Source organism: Lampetra fluviatilis, chromosome 12, assembly GCF_964198595.1.
Source record: "Lampetra fluviatilis chromosome 12, kcLamFluv1.1, whole genome shotgun sequence".
NCBI classification, from domain to species: Eukaryota; Metazoa; Chordata; class Hyperoartia; order Petromyzontiformes; family Petromyzontidae; genus Lampetra; species Lampetra fluviatilis.
Window position 1 is genome coordinate 1,721,056 of NC_136286.1, and position 26,340 is coordinate 1,747,395.

The 26,340-nt window shown below is 53.9% G+C and overlaps 1 protein-coding gene and 1 long non-coding RNA gene across 5 annotated transcripts in view; one reads left to right on the top strand and one right to left on the bottom strand.

Annotated features, from left to right (window-relative positions):
• Positions 1–25,173, top strand: part of LOC144935019 (uncharacterized) — a 30,780-nt gene extending 5,607 nt beyond the window's left edge. The window contains exons 1-3 of one of the 4 annotated variants that reach the window (XR_013637254.1): positions 15,547–16,182; positions 18,179–20,198; positions 24,924–25,173. This is a non-coding gene — a long non-coding RNA (uncharacterized LOC144935019). Of the gene's footprint in view, positions 1–15,546; positions 16,183–16,456; positions 18,066–18,178; positions 20,199–24,923 lie in introns of those variants that run through there. The other 3 variants (XR_013637253.1, XR_013637252.1, XR_013637255.1) reach the window with 3 other exon arrangements.
• Positions 1–26,340, bottom strand: part of LOC144935025 (peroxisome proliferator-activated receptor gamma coactivator 1-alpha-like) — a 133,210-nt gene that overhangs the window by 78,126 nt on the left and 28,744 nt on the right. The window lies entirely within an intron of this gene.

The window sequence follows — 26,340 nt, forward strand, 5'->3', positions numbered from 1 at the left end:
CTGCACGTGGCTTCTGATCCGGCACCGTGGAGGCAGCAGCGAATGTTGGTGGATCGCCGCACACAAAAGTCGTGAAATTGCCCCTCGCGCGGGCGACGAGGAGATGCCACACACCTTGGCTCGCTACTGGAAGGCAGGACAGCAAGGGAACGAATCGCCATCTGTTTCCGTCTGTACGTGCACAAAGTTTCCCCCCCCCCCCTCGTGTGCGTGGGGTGTTGTTTCCGGGTGCGTCGGTGTCCTCCCACTTGTATAAACAACGCAACTCATCATCATCAATCGGCTGACAACATCTTAAATAAAGCCCCAATGTAGCGGGACCCTCCTGAAGAAGGCTCATGGAACTCAGTGTGGCTCGCCCGGGTAATTCATGAATTGTTCTTGTAAACAAGAGGCACACAGCACACGTACACACGGGAGATAACCATCATCCGAATAAACGCTTGCAGTGCTGTTGGCGAGCACCTATTGAAGCTGGAACAACACGCAAGGGAATGCAGCCATGCCCGGTCGCATTTGTATCCCCAATGCTGATGTTTACACACCCGCATCAGGGGAAAGGCCCAGATCATTCTGTACTTCATCACTCGCCACTGATGTTCGCCTTAGTCGGGAATCGAACTCGGACTGATGCGTTCATGGCGCAGTGGGTTGACCATTGTGCCACCACTCTAACCGCTCTGGTACCGCTATCGATTTAATTTTAATGCAGAGGGTATCATATACACACGCACATATACACAAGTATCTACGCTACACGCACATAGCTGGGACCGTGTGATGGCGAGTGTTGTGCACTTTGTTACAAGACCAGAGCTGCGTGGCTGCGTCTATCAACGGCGGCCGAGCAATTCTTTATCGAGGCAGCGCTCCCCCCCACCTCGCCCTTACCGCCCCCCCCCTCCTCCCCCCACCACAATCGTCCACCCACCAGGTTCAATCCTCCAATCATTCTGCCTCGCCCACAATCCATCCTCCATCATCCTCATTCATCCTCCACAATCTCTCACCTGTCTGCAATCACCCCGCCTACCTCCTTACGTCCCCGTTCCATCTTCCCCCCCCCCCCCCCAAGTCAGAAGAGGGAATGCGCTAGAGAGGACGTCCACTGTGGAGATGGAATGATGACATCAGCGTCGTGTGCAGATGTAAAATGGAATTCATGGCACTGCAGGACGGACCGTGATTGGGCGAGGCCTTCATCCAGCAGTAGATTGATCAAGGCTGTTGACGACATGCTCCTTATCTCTTCCTTGACCACCCAACATTCGTTCCCACCAATATTTCCTCAATTCTTTACATCCTCTTCCATCCCCATATATCCTCCACTACGCCCCCCCACCATCCATCATCTCCATCCTACATCATCCATATCCGCCATCCCCATCCATCATTCACAATCCCCATTCATTCCATCCGTCTCCCCCCATTCCTCATTCATCCCCCGCACTCCAAACCCCAGTGGAGCGCCGCCCCCAGTCCCCTTCTCCACCTCCCAGCCCACCCCCGTCCTCACACAAGCGCGCTGCAATCTGCTCACACACATTGCGTGCGCGTGAGTAATTATCCGATTACCTAAATCTCGCTCCCTAAAAAGAAAAATCCGGGAGCGGCGCGCAAGTGGCACCTCGCAACTGTACCGCACAGCGGCCGGGGACCTCGTGGAAATTAAACAACATTTAAAAACAAGAAACCACAACAACAACAACAAACAAGGATCCGGTGCCGAAATAATTCGCAAATCTCCCCCCACCACTACCACCACCAAATGTGCAACTTTGTTAACCACGGAGCTGGCGATGAATTTAATCTGCGGCTGAAATGAAAAACCGCACCGTTCAGAGGACGGTGAGGACGGTGGAATGGGTGGGGGGTCGCGTCACCGCCGCTTCGCTTGAGCCGGATTCTGAGGCTGCCCCAGGGGTTACGAAGGGTCACCACCCCCCTGTCCGCATCCCAGATCCAAATCCCATCCCACCCTCCCACCCCCTTCACCCCGAACCTCCCGCCCACAGCCTCAACTCATCCCCGGCTCGCGGCTCAATGTACTTTGCGGGTCGCGTTGTCACCGCAGATCTCGTTACACTTCGTCACAAGAGCGGCCACCAAGCGGCCCGTGATGAGAATGGGCAATTTGTCCATCAGCGAGGGCGCTAATTACGCGAAGTGCCCACGGCGGGCTCTCCGCGAAAGGCCGCCGCCGCCGCAGCCTCCGCAGCTGCGGCTCACGCCGAGCGAGACGTTCACACGTGGCCGCGTGCGAGGAGCCGAGACGAAGCATGACATGAACCTCCTCCTCCTCCGGTCGGCATCCTCGCAGCCGCAGCAGCGGCTTTTGGCTCGTCGTCGAACCAATACGGTCACCGCATCGCGTGCTTTCAGATGCGCTTGTGCGGCCGTCTGGAACGCTCCTCCTTCCGATATTAGGAAGTCGCTAGAACTATGCACTTTAAATCTAGATCGAAAAAAAATCATTTCTTTAAAACTGCTTTTTGTGTTTCGTTTGCTGTCCTTCCCCCGCACCTCCGATTAGCACGATTGGTTTCGTACGGTGCGAAATAAGCTCAATATACATGCACAGACATTTGGCTCACCTGCCCGCCTTTTAGTTTGTGTGTCTGTCTGTCACAGCACTCGTGCCGAGTCGAGTGAGAGAGCCCACCGTGACCGCAAGGCATTAATAGAGCTATGGTGGTGGTGATGATGATGAGCTGTGTAGGCTGTGCATGCCCTTTGGTGTAGGTCAAACAAAGTGTCGGAAATGTTTCACCGTGACAATCTAATCGTTGTTATATCGCAAGACCGTGAGCATCGAAGACGGCTTGGAGGAACCTTCATCCAGCAGTGGATAGATAATGGCGGAGAATGAGACATGTTGCAGTTCTCGTCCCATCCTCATATTTTTTTAAAGATGTTCTTTTTTTCTCTCTCAATGACGCATATTAACCTTCACCTTTGTTTGTGTCTGTTTGGTCGCTTGCGTCCACAGCGGTTACTCGATAATTTGAGTTGTGAGCGAAGCCAGAAGGCTTTGTCGGAATAGCGTCGTTATTTCTGGTCACGACTCCGCCCGCCCCGTCGCCCGTCGCAAGCCCCCCAGCCGATTGTAAACACGAAACTTGCGTCTAGAAGTCAGTGTTTCATTCACCAACCCGCCTATAGCTGACAGTCACGCTGTCTACAGATACGACTCCACCCTCCAACCCAGGTCTCTTCTGACCGCCCCCCATCCCCATCTACAGAAATATTCAAATATTGCTCTACTGCTTCAGCTGCTACTGAGAGATACCATATATACTGCATGAAACATTCCATCGTTCCGTGGTCCAATCACTCAAATGATGAAAGCGCCCGATTTTTTGAGATCTCGAGAGCTAAGTAGCATTGCTCGGACCGGAAGACTTCCTGGGAATATCAAGTGGCATAGGCATGGGCTGCAAAGTGAACAGCAGATGCCAAGTTCGAGATTCCATATTTTCCAGAGCGTTATCCCCTCGTACGCGAGGGTTTTCTCCACGTTCCCCATTTCCCTGCCGCATGCCAAACTTCCGTGAACGGAATTGGTCCAACATTTAAAATCTTGAGACTCAGTGAGGCTGACACGGGTAAATAAACTAATAGCATTGCTAATTAAGAGTTACTTTTCACTCCACTGCTGGATGAAGACTCCTCCCACGCCGTGATGGTTATGGGAGCTGTTTGGCCAAACTTCACCGCGTTCGGTGAAGGGGGCCCCAGGGTTCGGGACCGGCTCAGATACCATCACTCACCACTGATGCTAGCCATCGCGGGGAATCGAACTTGTGTCGCCGGGTTCTTAGCGCATTGTGCTAATCACTGCACCACCACTCTCCGGCCTGGGTAAATATCTCGGCAGCTAATGAGGGCATTTCCATTAACATTAATTATTATAATAACAATAAATAAATAATAAATTATACAACGTGGGGTATTAAGTGAATGATGGGGGTGAAGGAGAGGATTTGGGGGAGGAGATAGATGGAGGGGATGGCTCTGGCTCCTCAATCGAGTTACGTGGGGGGGGGGGGGGGGTTCTATTGGGGGTGGGGGGGCAAGGGAAGGCACCGGGAAGTGAAGCCACAAATAACCGAAGCTCAATAACGCAATCGATGCTCAGAGCCAGCACTGGGCTAATCACTAGCGAGCAGGCGCAATCTAATGAGCGAGCTGTTAAATTTAGTTTTGTAATTTAATTGTGAGGCAGTAATGGCAATTCAAACGCGCAATCTGACCCAGTCCCTAATGTCGCGTGCGTCAGAGATCCCAAAATAGCCCCCTTACATTGTTAACGCTCCCCGAGATGTTTAAAAAAACACGCACTGCGCTCTATTAAAAATGCGCACCCATCATCGATAACATCTATTAACAAATATAGTTTTTCAGGCCTGAGTGAATTGCGCGCCATCCATCACGAACCCGGAGCGTACGGAAACAGGAGGCTCCTGGCCAGACCGTGGGCGGCGTGGCAGAGCAGTAGAAGGTGGTAGGCGATGTGAGGCAGAGCAGTGGAAGGGGTAGGCGATGTGAGGCAGAGCAGTGGAAGGGGTAGGCGATGTGAGGTAGTGCAGTGGAAGGGGTAGGCGATGTGAGGTAGTGCAGTGGAAGGGGTAGGCGGTGTGAGGTAGAGCAGTGGAAGGGGTCGGCGATGTGAGGTAGAGCAGTAGAAGGTGGTAGTCGGGACTCCACAACGCTCCACCCAAGTCCAGTGCTACGAATTATAAATGCGGGCAAGTTACTGGCCGTGTAAATGTTTTTAAACATATATATAAATCGATATGCAGCTCCATTCAACGTCCTGTACGGAATGTAAAGGCTGTACGAACAATCTAAACTCACGCCACCCTCCCGTCCGCTTCCACACGCACACTACCTGCACTCGACAGGGCCATGGGCCATGGGGCCCACACGGCCACGTGCAGGACCCACGGGACGAAGAGCATCGAGACGCGGCACCCGCGTGCTGGATTACAGGGACCTTTTACAATTCAATGGATGATGCCACAGTGCGGGGATTGTTTAGCACGTGACTCGACTTGCAATCCAGAGATCGCAGATTCCAACTCCTGGCCCGGCAGCAGAAGCCATGCTGCAAATTGCTTCAACTCGACCCCCCGCCAGCATGCAGGCCGCGTGTGGTGGGTGGTGGGGTCCAGTGTGGGTACTTGCACGTCTTCAAAGACGTGTGGCCAGTGTGGAGTGGAAACGATCTAGAGCTCCTGTGGTGGAGGTCTTTCCGCCAACAGTGGCGTGAGCGAGCAGTTGCAGTGCTGCGCCCCTACCAACACCAAAATGGTGGATGCGCGATATTTTCTCGTACAAACGAGGAACCCCGTGATCCGTGTTGATGCACAAAGTCGACCGCATCGGCAGTTGCTACACCAGCACAGTCGGACTGCCCGCAGCACCTCCGCCAATAAGGCGGAGAGGCATTACAGGGCGCAACATAAAGACACCGCATCATAGGCTAACTTTTCGAACAATGACCCTTATTCTGGCTCTGATTACATACTGAAAAAAGGGGTCATTACCTTCTCAACTCACAATGCACTGCTGCGTGACGGTTCCTGTACCATGCCGTGACGGTTGTCTGACGATATTGCACCGCGCTGCTCGGTGCGGGCTGGTCACAGGGGTGAGTTGCCAGACCGGTTGAGATGTTGCTCAGATATTGATGCAAGCTGTAACCGGGATTCAAGCTCTGCTCCCCCCGGGTTGGCGGGGCAGTGAGCCAACCACTGCGCCACCGCTCCCTTTGCTTAGAGGATGTTGCTGCTATAAATGTGCACCACGTGATAAGCCACTTCGCTGAGCGATCATTGGTGGCCAGACACCTTCTGAAAAACAGCTCTATAGCTCAGTGTGCCTTGCCTGGTAAAATAAAAATAGGTCAATTAGTAGTTTAGTTTTCTGTTTCTCTTGTAGTGACAGTGTAAATGGAGATGTATTGTGCAGCTGCTACTGCTGCAATTGCCACACCTCCACGTGCAACCAGTCGCATGCAACTTGTCAACTTCCCCCAACGCGCGCGTTTGACCTCATCCGACATCGGCTGCTATTCCTCTGCCCCATTACCCTCCTCGTCCTCATCATCCTCCGCTGACTGAGAACTCGCTCATCACGAGCCCACGGAGTACGGGGGACCGGTCATGCCACCGCCCGCCGAGCCGGTACCGGCCGCTGCCGGCCGAGACCCGCGGGGAGGCCGCGCAGGTGGGGGTCGCAGCACCGCCAGCAGCAGCACCGCCACCACCACCGGCCACGTGATTCGTTCCACCTTAGCCACTGCGACCTTTTAAGGTGACGTGGTGGGGTGCAGTGTGGGTGCCCGAGCTCCGGAGGCACGCGCCGCCTCATTTGCTATGCGGTGAGGAACACTGCGACCACGAAACTCCGAAAATTGACACGGGCACTTGGGCGGGATACACGGCCAGGGTGGAGGGTGGGGGGTGTGGGGGGAGGGGGGGGGGCGGTGCGTGACGTCATCACGCAGAAGTCCGCGGTTGACGTCACCGCTGCGGACTTGCCTGCCCTCGCGCCAGACAGCAAAACAACTTTCATATATATCGCATGATTTAGAGGCATATTTAGCCAAGCATGGAATTTTGAGACCGGACAACCTTGGGGAGTTACTAGATCCGCCTCTGTATAAATGATAGTGTCGTTTAGCAGCCAATCAGAATTGAGCCACCCACTGCCAACAATTGCCCAAGCTCTGCGACCCCCTCTATATGTTGGGATCTTTTTGGCCAATGAATTAGTGTTTGTACATGTGGGAGGAAACCGACGCATCCAGAGAACACACGCGCGTGCGAGGGGGCAACGCTCTATCCCATACAGAATGTACTGATGACATTATTCTGCACTTTGCTCGACTACCTTCTCCTGGCGAGCCGCGGTATGGCAGCTCGACGCCCACAGGAAGGGGAGTTTCGCAAGAAATTAAACTAGTTGCGCAGCTTCTTGCAACAGGTTGCAGAGACGGCCACATATATGCGGTGCAGTTGCATGCAACCAAGTTGCGCAACTGCTCTTTCAGGTGCGGACCCGGCTTTGAAAGTCACCTGTTTGCGTGTATCGCCACTCGCATTTCCTCATGCACGGGGGAAGAAGAGATCTATAATGTTGCGGTAAGGGTGAGATTCAGTGCCAGGCCTTGCGTTGGGGTGAGGATTAGGGTGATGGCTTAGGTTGGGGTGAGATACAGGGTTTGGGTTGGGGTGAGGTTCACGGTTAGCGCTTGGGTTGGGGTGAGGTTTAGGGTTAGGGCTTGAGGTGAGCATTAGGCTTAGGGCTTCGATTGGAGTGATGTACAGGGTTGGAATTGGGTGTGAGTTACAGGGCTAGAGCTGGTGAGGTACAGGGCTAGGGCTGGGTGAGGTACAGGGCTAGGGCTGGTGAGGTACAGGGCTAGGGCTGGGTGAGGTGCAGGGCTCGGGCTGGGGGTGAGGTTCAGGGCTAGGGTTTGGGGTGAGGTACAGGGCGAGGGCAGGGTGAGGTGCAGGGCTAGGGCTGGGTTAGGTACAGGTCTAGGGCTGGGGTGAGGTGCAAGGCTAGGGCTGGGTGAGGTACAGGGTTAGGGCTGGGTGTGAGTTTAAGGGCTAGGGCTGGGTGAGGTGCAGGGCTAGGGCTGGGTGAGGTACAGCACTAGGGCTGGGTGAGGTACAGGGCTAGGGCTGGGTGAGGTACAGGGCTAGGGCTGGGTGAGGTACAGGGCTCGGGCTGGGGGTGAGGTTCAGGGCTATGGTTTGGGGTGAGGTACAGGGCGAGGGCAGGGTGAGGTGCAGGGCTAGGGCTGGGTGAGGTACAGGTCTAGGGCTGGGGTGAGGTGCAAGGCTAGGGCTGGGTGAGGTACAGGGTTAGGGCTGGGTGTGAGTTTAAGGGCTAGGGCTGGGTGAGGTGCAGGGCTAGGGCTGGGTGAGGTACAGGACTAGGGCTGGGTGAGGTACAGGGCTAGGGCTGGGTGAGGTACAGGGCTAGGGCTGGGTGAGGTACAGGGCTCGGGCTGGGGGTGAGGTTCAGGGCTATGGTTTGGGGTGAGGTACAGGGCGAGGGCTGGGTGAGGTGCAGGGCTAGGGCTGGGTGAGGTACAGGTCTAGGGCTGGGTGAGGTACAGGGCTAGGGCTGGGGGTGAGGTTCAGGGCTATGGTTTGGGGTGAGGTACAGGTCTAGGGCTGGGTGAGGTACAGGGCTAGGGCTGGGTGAGGTACAGGGCTAGGGCTGGGTGAGGTTCAGGGCTAGGGCTGGGTGAGGTACAGGGCTAGGGTTTGGGGTGAGTTACAGGGCTAGGGATGGGGTGAGGTTCAGGGCTAGGGCTGGGTGAGGTGCAGGGCTAGGGCTGGGTGAGGTTCAGGGCTAGGGCTGGGTGAGGTACAGGGCTAGGGTTTGGGGTGAGTTACAGGGCTAGGGATGGGGTGAGGTTCAGGGCTAGGGCTGGGTGAGGTGCAGGGCTAGGGCTGGGTGAGGTACAGGGCTAGGGTTGGGGCGAGGTTCAGGGCTAGGGCTACAGCTCGCAGGAGGGCTACGTTTTGCAGCAGCAGCAGCACCACCACCACAGCATTTCACGTTACGGCTGCCGAAGCCGGTAATGCCACCACCTACAACTCGGCGACAGCCTGCACAATCTCGCCACGCGAAACAAAAAGTTTCACTTTTTTCCCCTCGCCTCCGCTATCTTCTCTTCTCCATCTTCGCGTCGGCAGATTTCAAAAAAACAAAACAACACCGCGGAGCACGATCTGATTGTTCTGTGCTGAGCTTGCACGCCCGCGTTCAGGATGGAACAGGAGAGACTGGCGTTTCTGGCTCGGGACCCAGAACAGCTGATCACGCGACCTGGAGCCAACTTCACCCCTCCACGCACCCCCCGCCGTTTAAATACCACCGGTACGCACTGCCCTATTCTTTTTTAATCTTCTGTTTCTTCCAGTCCCTGAGCACGGGACATCAAAGGGCCCGAAAATGCCAAGCGGTTCGAAGCAAACGGCGCAGAGAAGTTCAAGCTTGTGTTGGTTGTCATTGCTTTGTTTGACTAGACGAGAAGTCGAAAGAGACCCAGGGATGGAAAGAGTCTCATGGATAGGGAGTCTCGTGGATAGAAAGTCTCATTTGCAAGAGTCAGTGACATGGGTCACCAACATTAACAACAGCAAAACAAATATAAAAAGTTCCGGCAGTGAAGCAAATGGAGATCAGGGCAAAAACAACTGCGTCGCCGCGTGAGAAATTAAAAATGATGCACGAACGTAAATCAATGTTAAACAAAACAGATATTCATTCCACATCGCGTTGATCGGCTTAGGAAGATTATCCCCGTACCGGTCGTCGTACAATTACACTTAATTTTACAGACACATTAAATAGATAAAGGGTGACTAAAGTATGAATATGTAAACAGACGAGTATGTCAAATGTAACTGCAAGTGAGGTTATCGTAAAGAATCGACAGCTCGGCATCGCGGTGTGAATCAGATGGCACATGAAGCAAGGGCCCTGGCGAAGCGGTGGAGCTCCACGTGTTGGTCACACATGTTCCTCGCAGCAAGAAGAACCTGAGTTCGATTATCGACTTGGGGACGCATTTACTTTTGGAGTTTATATGTTCTACTCCTAATCTGCATAGAGTTCCTTCGGGTTTTCCGGTTCCCATACCTAAAAAAACCACCATGGTGTTGGCCAAACATCCGAATTCTGAAAGATCATCTGCAAGTTATTCAACTGGGATCGCACAGCAGCAGCAGCAGCAACATCGTCCCCTTACTGCAAACAAACTTGGCAGGACCCTTCTGAAAAAAGAGCATTGAGACGCAGTGAGGCTTTAATGGGTAAACTTGCCGAATACATTCTAAGAGTTTGGGGAAAAGAGATGGTTATGGGAGGACGGAATTCCCAAGTGGAGCGGTGCGAGGGAAGAGGCAGAAAGAGAAGTGAGGTGACCTGCAAGTTGGTGAGTGGGTGAGTGAGTGGGTGAGTGAGTGGGTGGGTGAGTGGGTGGGTGAGTGGGTGAGTGAGTGAGTGGGTGAGTGAGTGGGTGAGTGAGTGGGTGGGTGGGTGAGTGAGTGAGTGAGTGGGTGGGTGAGTGGGTGGGTGAGTGAGTGGGTGGGTGAGTGAGTGGGTGAATGAGTTGGTGAGTGGGTAAGCGGGTGAGTGGGTGAGTGAGTGTGTGGTTGTGACCTGCTGTATGGTGAGTGAGTGGGTGAGTGGGTGAGTGAGTGAGTGTGTGAGTGGGTGAGAGTGTGTGGTTGTGACCTGCAGTGTGGTGCGTGAGTGGGTGAGTGAGTGGGTCAGTGGGTGAGTAAGTGAGTGTGTGAGTGGGTGAGTGAGTGAGTGGGTGAGTGAGTGTGTGGTTGTGACCTGCAGTGTGGTGAGTGAACGCGCTGTAGACCGAGTCCTCAACATGGGTGGAGAAATCAAAGAATGCCGATCCACTGCCGAACGGGGGCCTTCCCACCATAGTTCACTGGCCACGCTGGCCACGGCCGGTCGGTGAAAGGAGTTGGTGGCCCTGCACCGGTTCAGACAATGCTCACAACTCTACGTTACCCTCGCGGGAGTGATGCAATCTGTCGATATGCACACCGAGTTTGCGAAAATAATCGTCATTTTCACACTGAAAGCAAAGGAAGGTTTCCTAAGGCCACTCTGCCCATAATTTGTGATTGTGAGACGCAAATTCCCGCCGTGTGTCTGTATGGTTGCGTAATCGTGCGTGTGTGGGGTGGCACCGTGGTGCAGTGGCTACTGCACCGCGCTACGAACCCAGTGACCCCCTCACCGGCGTGCTGAGATATCGTCAAACTACACCCCCCCACCCCCCATGACAGGCAGACAAGGGATGGGGGATGCGCGCATGCCTTCCTCATCCAGCAGTGGATTGAGCAAGGAACTGTCATCATTAACTTTGCGTGCAATCACAGAAGCAGCAGCAGCAAATTGTTTTTTTTTACGAATACGCCCGCCTGTAATATACATGCACGGTTAGACACACATAGCGTTTCCCATTTTGTCGTAAATCGTTTAGGGGAAAGTGCACATGGTAAGGCCGACAGCGCATGAGGGGAGATGGTGTGGCCCGAAACTACGCCAGGCTGCCTTTGTCTCCCCTGTGCTGATGTTTACACACCGCACCAAGTATTCATTTTAAGGCTGAGTCGACCTAGGTGATTGCTGATATAACTCGCCACTGATATCAGTCGTGGCCAGGAGTCGAACTCAGGCGACACTCAGCCACCTCCCCACACACGACACCACGACATCGGGTAGCCGGGTTCGTAGAGCAGCGTGCTAACCACTGCACCACAGCTCCCCCTACAAACAACAGATCGTTGGGGCAAGTAGTGTTAGCGAGCACCTATTAATGCCAGCACGGTACACGAGGGGGTGGGTGGCCAGCACCACGCCCGGCCGCCTTTGTCTTCCCAGTGGCGATGATTACACACCGGCCGAGTCGACCTAGGGGATGCCCAGGACCGGTTCAGATAATCGTCACGGTGTTGGCCGTGAGCTGGTTCGTAGCACAGCGTGCTAACCACTGCACCACCGCTCCCCACTACAACCGCACGCACGCACGCATCAGTAATCACAGCCGTATCCTTGAGCTCTCCCTCTTTACTCGGAGAGACAGAAGTCAGCAGCAAGTGCCGACTCAGCGTCTTCCCCCCACCCACCATCACCACCAAGGTTATCGCTGTTCACACGCGGCGCCACCCAGTACATTCCGCTCTGTGAATTGATTAGCAGAATCATCATTATTAGTATCATCATCATTACGCCTTTAAAGACTTGTTTAGCCCGGAGACCCCTCGCCGAGTCTCGTGACTCTTCTTCACGAGGGTCCTGCCAGGTTTGTCGCAGTAGAGAGGGGTGGGGTGGGGGAGTGGTTGAGTAATTTGCCAGATTTTTCAAATGGTGGCGAGATGTTAACTACCTCGCCTGGTATGCAGGAGGTCATGGGTTCGATCCCGACCCTGACGCCTGCTGCTGTATATTTGGAGTTTGCGTGTCTCCCTCCCCGTGGTCGCGTGGATTTTCCTTCGCGTCCTCCGGTTTTTCCCTCCACATTTAGAATCAACATCAACACGCGTTTCGAGTGTTTGGCTGCTATACATTTGCACGTGAGAAGCCACTTTGCCGAGCTATCATTTGTGATAGCCAGGTCGCCTCTAGAAAAGAGCTAGACAGCTCAGTGGGCCTTACCTGGTAAAATAAAAATAATAAAAATTGATAATTGGGCCATTACGTCGGCCACGCAATGGTCTACTCTTGCCAATTACGTCACGGGATCTTTAACTTCTAACTGTGACACGGACGGTCGCGTGGTATTGAATTGTTAATATACCCCGCAGTATTAAACAGGGCGGCCGCTGGAATTCGGAACCGCCGACCTATGCAATAAGCGACGAACGCGCTACCGCTGGGACGAGATTCGCCTCCCACCCCAACCCCCGAGAATCGATGAATTGTTACGATTCTTGATAACGATTTGATGCAATTGCCAATTATGGTCTCAACAATTTCCGTGATGATGATGCGTTGGCAGTGGTACACAAGCACAGATAACAACAACAACAACAAACCCAACGGATTCGTCAATAACACCGCTTGTGTTCTTGCTTTTATATGGGTTTAAATTGTTTGTAACACCGATGAATGTAGCGCCTCTGGTGGCTACAGTGGTGGCATGAAACCATTATACAAGAACAGCTATTTGTAAATTCACTGAATAGTCCAGAAGTGCCACACCGAGCAGTGGAACTCTTTTTTAGCAAGGACCCTGCCGCTACATTGGGTGTTTAATTCAATACATTTTCAGCCCATTAGTGATGAGTCGTGTATATTATTACTATTATTATACGCGTGCGGGAGGAAACCGGAGCACCCGGAGAAAGCCCGCGCCTTGCGCGACTGGGCAACGCTCTATCCCCATACAGATGGAAGCAGATGTCGAGTAGCCAACTCGCTGCACTTACTTCCCCTGGCGAGCTAGAGTACGGCACCTCATCGACGCCCACGGGAGGGGAGTTTCACGCCATCAGTGCGGTGATCCACCAACCCTGGCTGCTGCCTCCACAGTGCTGGGCCACAGGCAGTCACGTGCAGCAGCGTGGCCACCACCGCTGCCCGACTACCGGACGGATGTTCTTCTCGTCAATCCACTGCTGGATGAGCGCCCTCGCTGCACGCCATGCGCGTCTTAGAGATTATCTATTTACCGTACTTCGCCGCGCCCGTCAGTGCAGGTTGGTGAAAACCAGGGAGCACAGACGTGGGGGGCATAGATGTACGGGACAACTATGGTGTTCAAGAATCAGATTATTTATTCATACTGGGGGAATCCGATGAGCTATGAAGCTCTTTTTTCACAGATGTCCAAGAGGGTTTCACAGGTGTCTAGTGGGGTTGTTCTGCACTGCCCACACCGTAATGAGTTCAATAAATACAACCATCGATACCTGCGCGCAATAAGTCGTGAGTGCACTCGGTGATGTTTATGAGTGAATCGATTAAACGAGGAGGAGACTTGCCAGGTTCCACTCAGCTGAGGTGAAAGGTCAAATCGTATCCATGCTCAATCAATCAGTGAGTAGGTGCTCACGTCCGTTGAGCCAGTGGTTGGGACATTCCACATTCCCATGGCCGGGTTATGGGGGGACAGGGCAAGTCATTCTACGATGCCACCACTGTCTCGAGCACGAGGGTGCCGGCTCTCGACGCGTCCGTGCGTCATCAGCGTCATCTAGCTTGGGCCAGAGACTTCTCTGTACTCGATTTATCTGCCCCCCCCGAGTGATTCGACGACTGCACATCGCGTCCGATCGCTTAGCCCGCGATAAAATAAACCCCAGTCTCGACGCGGGGACACCACGTGACTTGTATTTACATTCCTGCGCGTGGCGTTGCGCGATGACCTTTGTACGATTTCACTCAAGAGCCATTCACTGAAAGTGGTAGAGAGACAAATGCGGCGGTGGTGGTGGTGTCGGTTGTTGTTAGTGGTGGTGGTGTCGGTTGTTGTTAGTGGTGGTGGTGGTGGTGTGTCGGTTGTTGTTAGTGGTGGTGGTGGCGGTGTCGATTGTTGTTTTTGGTTGTGTCGGTTGTTGTTAGTGGTCGTGTCGGTTTTAGTGGTGGTGGTGTCGGTTGTTGTTAGTGGTGGTGGTGTCGGTTGTTGTTGATGGTAGTGGTGTTGTCGGTTTATTGTTAATGGTATCGATTGTTCTTCGTGGTTGTGGTGGTGTCGGTTGTTATTTACTGTCTATAAAATGCTCTCCTGCCCGAGCTACACCCATTTTAAGTTCAATGCACGCGAAGGTCACGCTTGGTAAATGTAATGGTTTCAAAATGTACTGTTTACCGTGGAGATTTTGTTAGTGGTGGTGGTGATTGTGGCAAGGGTTGACGTTGTTGTTGTCGGCATTAATAGTCGTCGTGGTGGTGGTGGTGGTGGTTTGTTGGTGGTGGTGGCGTTCTTGGTTAGGGTTGTTGTTAGTTGCAGATGTGGTGGTGGTACTGCTAGTGCAGGGGTCGGCAACCAAAATAACAAGAAGAGCCATTTCTTTCCAATTCGGTACAAAATTCAGAATTTCAAGAGCCGCAATGCATCTATGTACATACGTACATATCGTCAAGAAGCAGCCCGTAAAGAGCCGCATGCGGCTCCGGAGCCGTAGGTTGCCGACCCCTGTGCTAGTGGTAGTATGGGTAACGGTAGTGGCTTTTGGTATTGGTAGTGGTCGTGATCACGTTTGTTGGTGGTTGTGAGTGGTAGTTGTAGCAGAGACGGTGGTGGTGGCAGTGTTGTCCGTTGTTGTTATTGTTGGTGGTGGTCCTGTCGATTTTTGTTGCTGTTGTTGGTGGCGTTGTTGTATGTTACGTATGTTGAACTTCTTTTGCACCATACATAGCCAACCGAGCTATTCGGATGTGCGAGGAGAAGGACAACAAACTAAACACAAAACGCAGGTTCTAAAGACATTTGTTATCAATCTAGATTATTTAAAAGCGCATAGCTCCAGTGGCTTCCGAATATCGGAAGGAAGAGCGTTCCAGACGGCCCGCATCTGAAAGCGCGCGATGCAGTGACCGTCTTTGTTCGATGGCGAGCCACAAGCCGCTGATGCTGGTGCTGCTGGTACTGCGAGAGGAGGTGTCAGGATGTGTCGCACCCCATGAACCCGCTACCTCTCTCCCGCCCTCCACCTTTCTCACGTCTACAATCGCAAAGACACGATGCCAAATCGACTCTGTCGCATCTCCTCCCACGCTTAATGTGTCGTCGGTAATTAGGAATGTATGAAATACGTGTGGTAAATATATCGTCGGGAATCAAATCGTGTATTCTTGGGTCTTTCGGTAAAGTCACGTAGATAGGTTGTATTTTTTTGTAACCTATCTCCATGACCCAAATAATATGGATTTCTGCAGTCACGAAAGCTTTAAGTCAAGATCAAATCGTGAATGAAGAATCAAACATAGCAACAGATAATGAATCATGTCACAATCAGCCACGCTCAAAATAAAATGCGCCGCATCATAACACCCCCAAACCCTCGCTTCTCTTCTCCCCACTAACCCTCCCAGCCAGTGCCGGATGATCCTAGTAGCAAAAGTAGCTACATATGCTACGGGCCCCGCACTTTCAAGGGCCCCGCGCTAAATGCTTTCAAGCTATCAATTCCGGTTCAGTGATTTTGCACTTGCTTTATTACTATAGGACTATACTGCCTTCAATTTTTCTGAACGACTGGGTATTTAGGGTTAGCGATTTGTCGTATTATCTGGCTGTATAGCACGTGAAAAAATACAATTACTCTACTATGCAAGTAAAAAAATAGTGTTTTCATATTTATGTTTTTTTTATTCAGGGCCCCTTTATAACATCATGCTACTTGGCCCCGCACTATCTTCATCCGGCACTGCTCTCAGCCCCCCCGCCCCCTATGCCCGGCCCCACGCAGCACCTCCTCTCCCCACACTGATTACTGAACCTCAGAGCATTTCCGCCACCGCGGACATCATTGAAATGGGGTTAGTGTCGAGTAGAGTCCGCGTGGAGGGCGAGCGACCTCTTTTAGCTCGAAGCCCCGAGTCTCGGAAGCGCCGAGCTCCGAGCACAACGTCGCGGCCACCAGCGCAGCGATCGCTCCACCTTTCGCGAACCTCCGATCCGTGAGGTTCACGCACGCGCGCGCGCACACGTAGTACCTAAATCAAGCACGTAAGGTACACGCGCACAAGCACATGCACGCACATGCATACAGAGGCAACGATTTCCGCCGTATAGACTTGGAGCAGGCTGTTAGGGCAAATGCTGTTCGTGAAAACCTATCCAGGCCGAGAATGCACCTATGCACGAGCGAGTGGTGTGGCCAGGCTAACGCCCGTCCGCCTTTGTCTCCCCAGTGATTTATGGCCGAGGTCCTGGAGCGGTCGATATTGTGGGCCGTGTGCAAGCGCGTTGACCGCTACACTACGGCTCCCCACAAGCACCAGCACACTCTCACACGCAAAAACAGGGACACATATCCCATTATACCCTCAATCGACTGTTGCGGCGAGCGATGTTGGCGCAAGGCACGCGCACACACAACGCACGTCCACAGCACGCACACACAACGCACGTCCACAGCACGCACACACAACGCACGTCCACAGCACGCACACAGCGCCGCCTTCCATTCGCGTAATTGGCCTAAGGCTCGCGCTCTGGGTTGCTCTCATCTGGCGACTTCATCCCACCCCGCCTCTCTCTCTCTCTCTACCCACGCCGTCCCCCACCACTCACCGAGCCATCAAGGCCTGGGCCGGCTTAGGGCTGGAGGTTTACGTCATAAGCCTCTTATGAACAACAAACGCCAGCAATGAGTCTTTCATTTCCTCGGTGAACGTTTCAGTCTCTCTTCTCCTCTCTCTCTCTCTCCCGACGAGCAGCCACTCTGGGGGGGGGTTCCTTCTGGCTGTTAAAAGTTGTTTAACCCCCCCCCCCCCCTGATGGTAACGATCTACACAGCGGAACACTTCAGCTCGCAATTAACTTAATTCCGCGACAACACGTCACCGCGCGACTGACGTTGTGTTCTGGGTCGGTGTTTTGCAACAGTCCGTGCGTGCGCACGGCGTGCCTCGCTGCCGTGCGCACAAAGGGTCCTGCGTTCAGACTTGAGACGCGTTACGATGATGAGGCGTGAGTGAGTAAGAGAGAGCGAGAGAGTGAAAGAGCGAGTGGATGAAAGAGTGAGAGAGTTAGTGAGAGAGTGAGTGAGAGAGTAAGAGGGTGAATAAGTAAGAGAGTGAGTGAGCGAGTAAGGGAGTGAGTAAGAGAGTGAGTAAGATAGTGAGTGAGAGAGTGAGTGAGAGAGTGGGTGAATGAGAGAGTGAGTGAGAGAGTGAGTAAGAGAGTGAGTAAGAGAGTGAGTGAGAAAGTGAGTAAGAAAGTGAGAACGTGAGTTAGAGAGTGAGTGAATGAGAGAGTGAATAAGGAGGAGAGTAAGAGAGTGAGTGAGATAGTGAGTGAGTGAGGAGAGTGAGAGAATGGATGAATGAGAGAGTGAATGAGAGGGTGAGTAAGAGAGTGAGGGAGGAAGTGAGTAAGAAAATAAGAACGTAAGTGAGTGAGAGCGTGAGTGAGAGAGAGAATGAGGAGAGTAAGAGAGTGGGTGAATGAGAGAGTGAATGAGAGAGAGAGAGTAAGAGAGTGAGTAAGAGTATGGGAGAGTGAGTGAGTGAGTGAATGAGAGTGAGTGAATGAGAGAGTAAGAGGTGTTTTGATTCCGAAATGTGTTCGGGGCACCTTAATTCACCGCGGTGTAAGTGAACGGTGTAAGTGAACGGTGTAAGTGAGCGGTGTAAGTGAACGGTGTAAGTGAACGGTGTAAGTGAACGGTGTAAGTGAACGCGGCGAACGGAGTGAAGAGACCGCGTGTTCACAGCGTTTGTATTTGGTCACCCAGCACAAAGCCATGGGACTTTGCAACAAAGACGGTCACTGCATCGCGCGCCGCTTTCAGATGCGCTTCTGCGACCGTCTGGAACGCTCTTCTTCCCGCTATCCGGTAGCCACTGAAGCCATTCACTTTTGAAATCATCCCGATTGAAAACTCTTTCATAATAACCTGCTTTTTGTGTTTTGTTGTTGTCGCCCCCCCCACCCCGCACCTCTGATTAGCACGGTTGGCTAAGTACGGTGCGAAAGAAGTTCATCACAGCGACTGACCACTCGGTTACCCACGAGGCAATCCGTGTGGCTCAACCACCTCAGCCGGTGTTCTCCAGCGGTGCCGCTCAACCTCTCGAGGCCAGCGGACCACCCAGTCCGTCCACCCCCGGTGACAAAGCGCATTCACGGACAATACCAAAAATACAATCATGTTTATTTCTGAATAGTAGTCATACTAAATGCTTCATATTACCGGAACATGAAAAAAAAACTTTTTTTTAAAGCAGCTGTAAGTTTGTTTGTTTTCAGGGGGGGGGGGTATTTAGATGATAGGGTTAGGGTAGTTTAATCAGGGTTGTTTACCGAACTTCATTTTAAATGAAATATAATGAGTAAAATATTTTAATTAACGTCCGAAACCAAAAAATGTACAAGGAGCGTCGTCACTATTGTCGGGATCAAGGTGCGTTCAGCATCATAGCCACCGCGAGCACCTGGGAGGACCGTCGCGGTCCACCGGGGTGGCTACCGGGACCCCCACTTTGAGAACCACCGCTCTACCAGCAACATCAGCGGGACCAGGGGACCGCGGCCTGCCACTCGAGAGCCGCGTGTGGCTCTTGAAGGACCGCTTCCTCGCGACGTTATTTGTCAAGGGCCACCACCGTCTCGCATTCACCACACAGTGCATTGCGGCTCTTGAAATATTGAGGCGGGATTTTTTTTACGTAATTCGAAAACAAAATTGCTATTCTTGTTATTGTGGTTTACGAAGGAGACGCGTATTTAACGATCGCCATTAGCGCCCATTGAGACTAATTCACGACTCGCACCTCCAATTAGCACGGTTGGTTGCAAAATCCACTGCTGGATGAAGCCCACCATTCCCCCCCGCTAACTCTCACGCTGTGTGGCTCATGGGGTTTCTTTGACTATACTTCACCGTGCTGGTCACAGCGGGTTGAAGGGCGTCTTGGGAGGGGGGAGATGAAGATATGGTGAGATATTCTTGATGTTAATTGTTGGCCGGGAATTGAATGCAGGTTGTCGGGTTCATGGCGCAGTGTGCTAACCACTGCGCCGCCGCTCCCCAGCGAGTGTGGCAGTCATTTCGCTGTGGCCAGCTGGGAGAGTGAGGTCAGGGCCCAGCCACGTGAGAGAGTGACGTCTCTCGGGTGTAGAGTGCAGGGCAGCGTGGTCGCGCAGAGGATTCTGGGTGAGTATATGGGGCCTATGAGATCTTGGGTGAGTATGTATGTTGAACTTATGTCGCAAAGGTACGCATAGCCAACCGTGCTAATCGGCGGTACGGGGGAAGGACAACAAACGTAACACAAAAAGCAGTTTTAAAGAAATAGTTTTCAATCTAAATTTAAAAGTGCATAGCTCCAGTAGCTTCCTAACATCGGAAGGAAGAGCGATCCAGATGGGCGCAGAAGGACATCCGAAAGCACCCGATGCGGTGACCGTCTTTGATCGACGGTTAACCAAAATCCGCTGCGAGGATGAGCGAGATTTGCGTGACGGTTTTACGTTCCTCGACGCGAAGGGGTCTTGGGTGAGTGTTGGAGGGTCAGGAGAGTGAGCGAGACACAGGCAGGGAGCAACCCTATCGCACCTACCCTCCTGGCCTCCCCTCCACATCACCCGCCTCTCCTGCCCGACCATCGTCGCGCACCCTGCGAGCGCCACTCCCCCGCTGCGTCATCCCACTCGACTCCAAGGCAACAAAAGACGCCGCCTAATATATGGAAAATGTTGTTGTTGTTGCAAAACTCTTTAAAATCCCATCACAGAGGCATTAATAATGAACGCATTATAAATGTATCTCTCTACATACATACATAAAATATATTGACTCATGACACGACTGCACCACGTTGAGCACGCGACCGCATCATCGCCTGTCCTTCCCAGAAAGTCCCCGTGGCTTTGCAACGCGGCGAGGATGTCGATGACTCGGTGCGTCCCCAGCAGCGATCTCAGCGAGCCTCGGTCACCGACACGGAACCCCGCGAGTCTTACAAAGGTGTCAGTCGTCTCGCTTTCACGGCGTCAATCTTCAACAGCGAACACTGCATGCCCAGGCGATGCTGCTTTGACGTGCCTCGGTCCTAAACAATGGACACTTACGAATGTACACCAAGGGGGTGATGTTGTTGTTGTTATACAGTGACAATCCGAGCGTAGGGCACGAATAGCGAAACTCAGGAATTCCACAATTGCCGTGGTCTGCGGGCGCTCTATGCGTCCAAATCTGCCACGCTGCAGCGCGCCGCCTCGATGCGAGCCTGGAGCGCGTGCACGCGGAGAGCGTCGCGCGCGTGCCACCCGCCCCTCGTTGTGACGTCACTGCGCCCGCACGTGCTGTTGAGGTACTGGCGCCTGGCGACAGTTCATGAAGGCGATGCTTATTTTCCTCGATCACTCCTCCACCCTCCTACCCCCACCCCTCTATCTCTCTCTGCCTTGTGTGTGTGTCTCTCTCTCTCTGGTATCCAATCTATTCCAGCCGGGCCAGACGCACAACGGGAAACCCGACACGCGCTCGTCCCGTCAACAAACAAATAAACTGATTACAAAATCCTCCGTCCAGATCTGATTTGGTGGAGGTAGGGGGCCCCTGCGTCTGTACCCCCGCCCCCTTATCCCCTCCATCACTCGCCCCCGCCTGAGGCCAGGGTGACCTTCTCGTCTCAGCGAGAGACTCGGCGACACGGGGGTGGCCCTATTATTGTATCTGTCCGAGCTCCCAACAAATCAACAACGAAAATCCCATATATATAGAATGTATATATATGTGCGTGTGTGTGTGTGTGAGCTCAAAGTGTAAACAAAACAACAAGCGGGCAGGGCAGAGCCAGGCGCACGCACGGCCCAAACAAAGCACCCAGCCGCCACCCTTTATAATTTAATGCGTCGCACAAAAGCGAGCCTCTTCTTTCATCCCTTTAATCCACATCGATCCCCGCGTAGCTGTTCAGCCATCAAAGTGCAGTTAACGGACGCCGACAGGGAGACACGGCTAATTTGCAGCCGCGCTGCGGGACTGGAGGGGGTGGTGGTGGTGGTGGTGGCTGGGTGGGTGGGGGCACAGAGTCAATAAATCAATCGGCCGGACAGTTGACTCGCTACGCACGCGGCGAGCTCGGCCGCCTCTCTCCCGTCGCGCATCCCGAGCGCCCGAGAGCCCCGAGAGCTTCTCTGAGGAGGGGGGGGGGGATGGGGGGGGGATTGGGGGGGGGATGGGGGGGGGGGTTGGGGGGGGGGCGCGAGCAGTGCGGGGGGAGGTGGCGCGCCGCGCTATCGCCGTCCCTGCTGTAAACGAGACACCGGGCAAGCGGCGATCCTCTAAGACAAAATAAATCAACAATTGCACACCCACCCCCACCACCACCCGCACCCCCCCTAAAAATAAATCAAACTCATCCCGGCTTCAAGCTCCATTTGACCGCTATTGTGGGACGCCACGAGCCAGGAGTGGCTTTGGTTGTTTTTAGATTTTGTGTTTTTTCTCTCTCTCTCTCTCCCCCCGAATTCTAGAATGACCCGTGCCGGTACTCAATGTACGACTATGGTAGCCTCGGCGTTCAGTTTCCCCTCTTTGATTTATATGTGTTTGCGTCTGTTGCTCTGGATCCAGTTGAACATGTGCCAATGGACCCGGCTCTCTATTCCTGAACGTGGCGTGGGGTGGTGATCGTGTGGATGCATAGGGAGGCGGGGCCGCGAAAGGGGGTGTCTGGTGGGGAGGGGTACCCGATCACCGCTCGACAGATCTTGTGCAACGCTGGGAAGAGAGGGGCGTAGGGGTAGGAGGAGGGGGTGTATGATTGCGCTGTTTGCTTGGCACTGCATGTCCACGCCGGAGCAAATGCGTGGAGATGCGGCCGGAATCCTTTCCCGGCCGATGAGATCCACCCCCCCCCCCATCGGCGGCGAAAACACGAAGCGATGATGAAATAGTTATCGCTGGCGCGTGTTATTTGACGGGCTCGGGTCGGCGGGCTTAGCTTCATGCGCCTGCCTGGCACTCTGCCATCGCTGGGATGAGTGACCTTGCTGGTGTCTCCTCTCCCCACCCACCCACCTCGCCCACCCACCTCCCCCACCCACCTCCCCCTACCCACCTCGCCCACCCACCCGGCTGGGCTGGGGGTAGCGTGTCGCGTGTTCCTGACCTCTCGTGTCGGTCGAAAGGGTCAGCTGCCCTTCCCGAACGACTCGTGGGGATGTCATGGATTTAGAAGAGAAACGTGTTCCTACGCTCCTAATTAATTCGTTCACTCGTGAGTCGGTGCATGGTCGATGAATGGCACACACGACTCGGTCGTCCGTTCGAGTTGACCGATGGCGCGAACGAGGCAGACGGGGACAGACGATCCAGGCTGGGGAGACGAGGCAGGCGAACCGGACAGAACACACGCGACAGGCAGTAACACAGACAAGGCGGTGTACACACGAAACTCGGATATTTAAATGACAGCCTCTCTGAATCGACGCGATTAATCGAATCGTCACGTACGGCAACAGGCGCCGACACCCGGCGCGGTGCGTAATCGCCGGGTCACGTCTCTCTCTCTCTCCGTGTCTGTCGTCACAGACACACGAAACAAAGATCACCCGTGTAGTCTACGTAGGCTGTTGGGGTAAGTACTCTCAGCGAACACCTATGAAGGCCAGGACGGCACACGATGGGGATAGTGTGGATAGCATCGCGCCCAGCTGCCTTTGTCTTCCCAGCGCTGGTGTCTAAATACCGCACCAGATACTCATTTAATGCCGAGACGACGTACGGTAGGCCCAAGACAGATGACGCGACCATTCGCCACCGATTTTAGCCGTGAGCGGGAATCGAATCCGGGTCGTCGAGTTCGTAGCACAGTGCACTAAACACGACACTGCCGCTCCTCACACACCAAATACATAGATCCCCCAAATAGCCGACACTGACTGTTGGGGGTAATGCTGTCAACAAGAACGTATGTATATGTGTATGTTGGACTTCTTTCGCACCATACGTAACCAACCGTGTTCATCGGAGGTCCGGGGGAAGCACAACTGGGGTGGATGACTCCACACACACACACATGCATGTACAAAGACGAAGATGGCATGCACGCAAACGAACACTCACGTGAACTCACACGCACGCACGCTCACGCGTACCCGCATGCACGTGCTCACATGCGGTCTTTTTTATATCGCTCGTGCCGCATGGAGGGTCCTGCGCTCGGCATCACTCAAAGGCTCTCTGCGTGCCCCATCCCGCGATGTAAAATTAACTTTTCAGAGCCGCACTGACGTGCGGGGGTAATCTGTTTCTCGTGACAATCCGGGATGAAGAAAAAAAAGAGCAATGAGTCATTTATTCTGAGTTTTTTTTCGTATAAAGACACGCATATCCAGAGCCACGGCAACGATCCCTCCCGTGCAGCCTTCAACAGACTGTGGGGCAAGTGCTGTTAGCGAGCAGCACCTGTGAAGGCCGGCACGGCACACGAGGGGGTGGGTGGCCAGCACCACGTCTGGCCGCCTTTGTCTCCCCAGTGGCGATGTTGACACACCGCACTAGGTATTCATTTGAGGCTGAGTCGACCAAGGTGAGACCCATGACCGGCTCAGACAATCGTCACTCGTGTTGGCCGTGAGCGAGAATGGAACTCTGGTCGCCGGGTTCGTAGCGCACCATGCTAACCACTGCACCACCGCTCCCCATGCAGACACAACAAACACGACAAAAACGCACACGGAAACAGAAAACCCGCGGCAGTAGCGTGCTCTGTCACCTGTGTACACTCCCGTCGCCAGTTCCTTTTCCCTGCTGCTCTCTATCACAGATTTTAATACACGACTTGTCAACACAAATGCCAACAGTGCGAGAATTAGGTGTCTTAGCAAATGTCAACTTGCGCTCACAATCCGGCTGCGTTTGTGAGCCCATTCCGTCTGAGACGAGACTCGTACATCACCTCGCCTTTATCAGACGCCTTCTTTTATTCGAGCAGTTAATCACAGGCAGAGATCCCGGCGGAACAAACAATCGGCAACACCTTTCGCGGAGCCATGTTTAACGTTAACGGCCACTCAAACACAACGTCCACGCCGCGAGTTCAACTTCGAGTCCGTACTGAGAGATGTTTTCCGCTTAAAACGAGGTGCGGTCATTATCCGCTATTATGATGGGTTAAAGTAAAAAGAAAGAAAAGATAGGCTGTACCGCCTTCCCGGCAAGCTATACTGGCGTTAAGACGTTCAAACACCAAATTGACACCTCTTGCAAGGCACACGCTCGCGGTGAAAGATGCGAACGACAAACGTGCCTCGATGAGGTTTGCGTTGTCCTCGAGTCTGACTGGCCTCCGCCAGAGGATCGCCGTCGTTCGCCAACGACGACGACGCCACAAAGGCGAACAGCACAGAGACGAGATGCAAATAGCATCAATAGCTCGGGTTTGAGCAACATCATATCTATTGGATGTTTTTTTTTGTTTGCCAGGATCGAAGCACGTTTGCGTGTTTCATCGCAAGTGTGTGTGTTGGATGCGGACACGATGTCTTGAAATCCGTGGTCTCTTTGGTGGCTGAACATCTCTACGCCTGTATTCTTGATTTGAAATGACTAAAGCCTATTCTTCCCCCCCCCCCCCCCCCATCATCTTTTTCCGAGCAAAAAAAGGGCCCCAAAGATATCACATTATGTCTATTTTTTTCCTCTCTCCCTACCTCCCCTCTTATTCTCCGTTGTAATTAGCGGCTCCGAGTGATTTGCGAGCCTGGACCGGATTTCCTTCGCACGAGAGGAAGAGCTAATTGGGCGCTGCGACGCGCCCATCAGCGGCGAGCGAGCGGGCGAGCGACGAAGTTAAGACGCAATTGGATGAGGATGATCAAGTTGTCATCCTCACTCAGCCAGGTGAGAACTAATCCTGGATCCGGGGCTCGTAATTCGGGCTGCCACTGCCCACGCGCCTCCGCCGTGTGCCGCTACCGCTGCTGCTGCTGCTGCCTTATCCATCTCCCCCCCCCCCCCCCCTGCTTCTAACCGAACCCCCCTCCCCCCGTGGAATTATCACCACGGACAACGCCACGGCTCCTCTGTGATCCTATCGGCCCCACCTCTTAGGTTACGAGGCTGTGCGCGATGCCCTTCATTAGGGCTCCGCGCCTCAATTGCAGGAGAGGGGGGATTGGGGGTTGGGGATGGGGGGATGGGGGGAGGGGGTAGGCGGTGGGGGTGGGGGGGTTGGGGTGGTGGGGGTTGGAGTGGTGGGTGGAAGGATGGGGGGTGGGGGTGGGTGGGGGTGTTCCTGTCAACTTTTCCCTCGATCCGGCCAGAGGTGGCGGCACTGACGACGGCCTCGGAGCCGGCTCCCGACACTCGCCACGGGCGCGGCACATGGGGGGGGGGGCTCGAGGCGACTCCCGCGCGCTCCTCGCCGCCCGTCGCTTCTCTGCCCGCGGCGTCCCTCGCACTGCTCCACCCCCTTGCCATTCTCTCCTCCCATCATCGTCTATTTTACCCCCCTCCCCCCCCACCGCCAAGAATATTTTATAACAATAATAACTTCGGGTAATTCTAGATACGTGTTCATTCTGATCCATTGCAAATGACGTTAAGAGTGCTGTACGTTGCTGGCCGCTTGGCGCGGTGGGCCTTTGCTGTTGGAGTTGTTGTTGTTGTTGTGTTCTCTTGAGATGCCGAATGCGACTCACAGCCGCGATGTCTTCTCCAATCGCGTGCCATCAGTCGGGGCAACAACCACATCGATCCATCTGTGCAGGAGCGGTGTGAGTCATTTATTTATTTGGAGAACATTTATCAATCCCCTACGGGACGAAAGCCTCCCCACGCCGAATCGGTCACGAGGGTGACTCGATCATACTTCACCACGCAGGTCAGAGAAGGGCTGGCGGGGTGGGGAGAGGTCACGGCCGCTGCAAGCATCACTCCGCCACTGGCGTTTGCCATGGCCGGGAATCGAACTCAGTTCGTCGGGGATTCGTGAGCGCAGGGCGCTCACCACTGTGCCACTACTCCTCACCCGCTCAGCCGTTTGAGGGCCATTGAAAAGGATTGACCGGACGCATCGCGAGCTATTGCAGGGCTGCGCCTTGAGCGAGCTACTGCAGGGCTGCGCCTTGAGCGAGCTACTGCAGGGCTGCCCGGG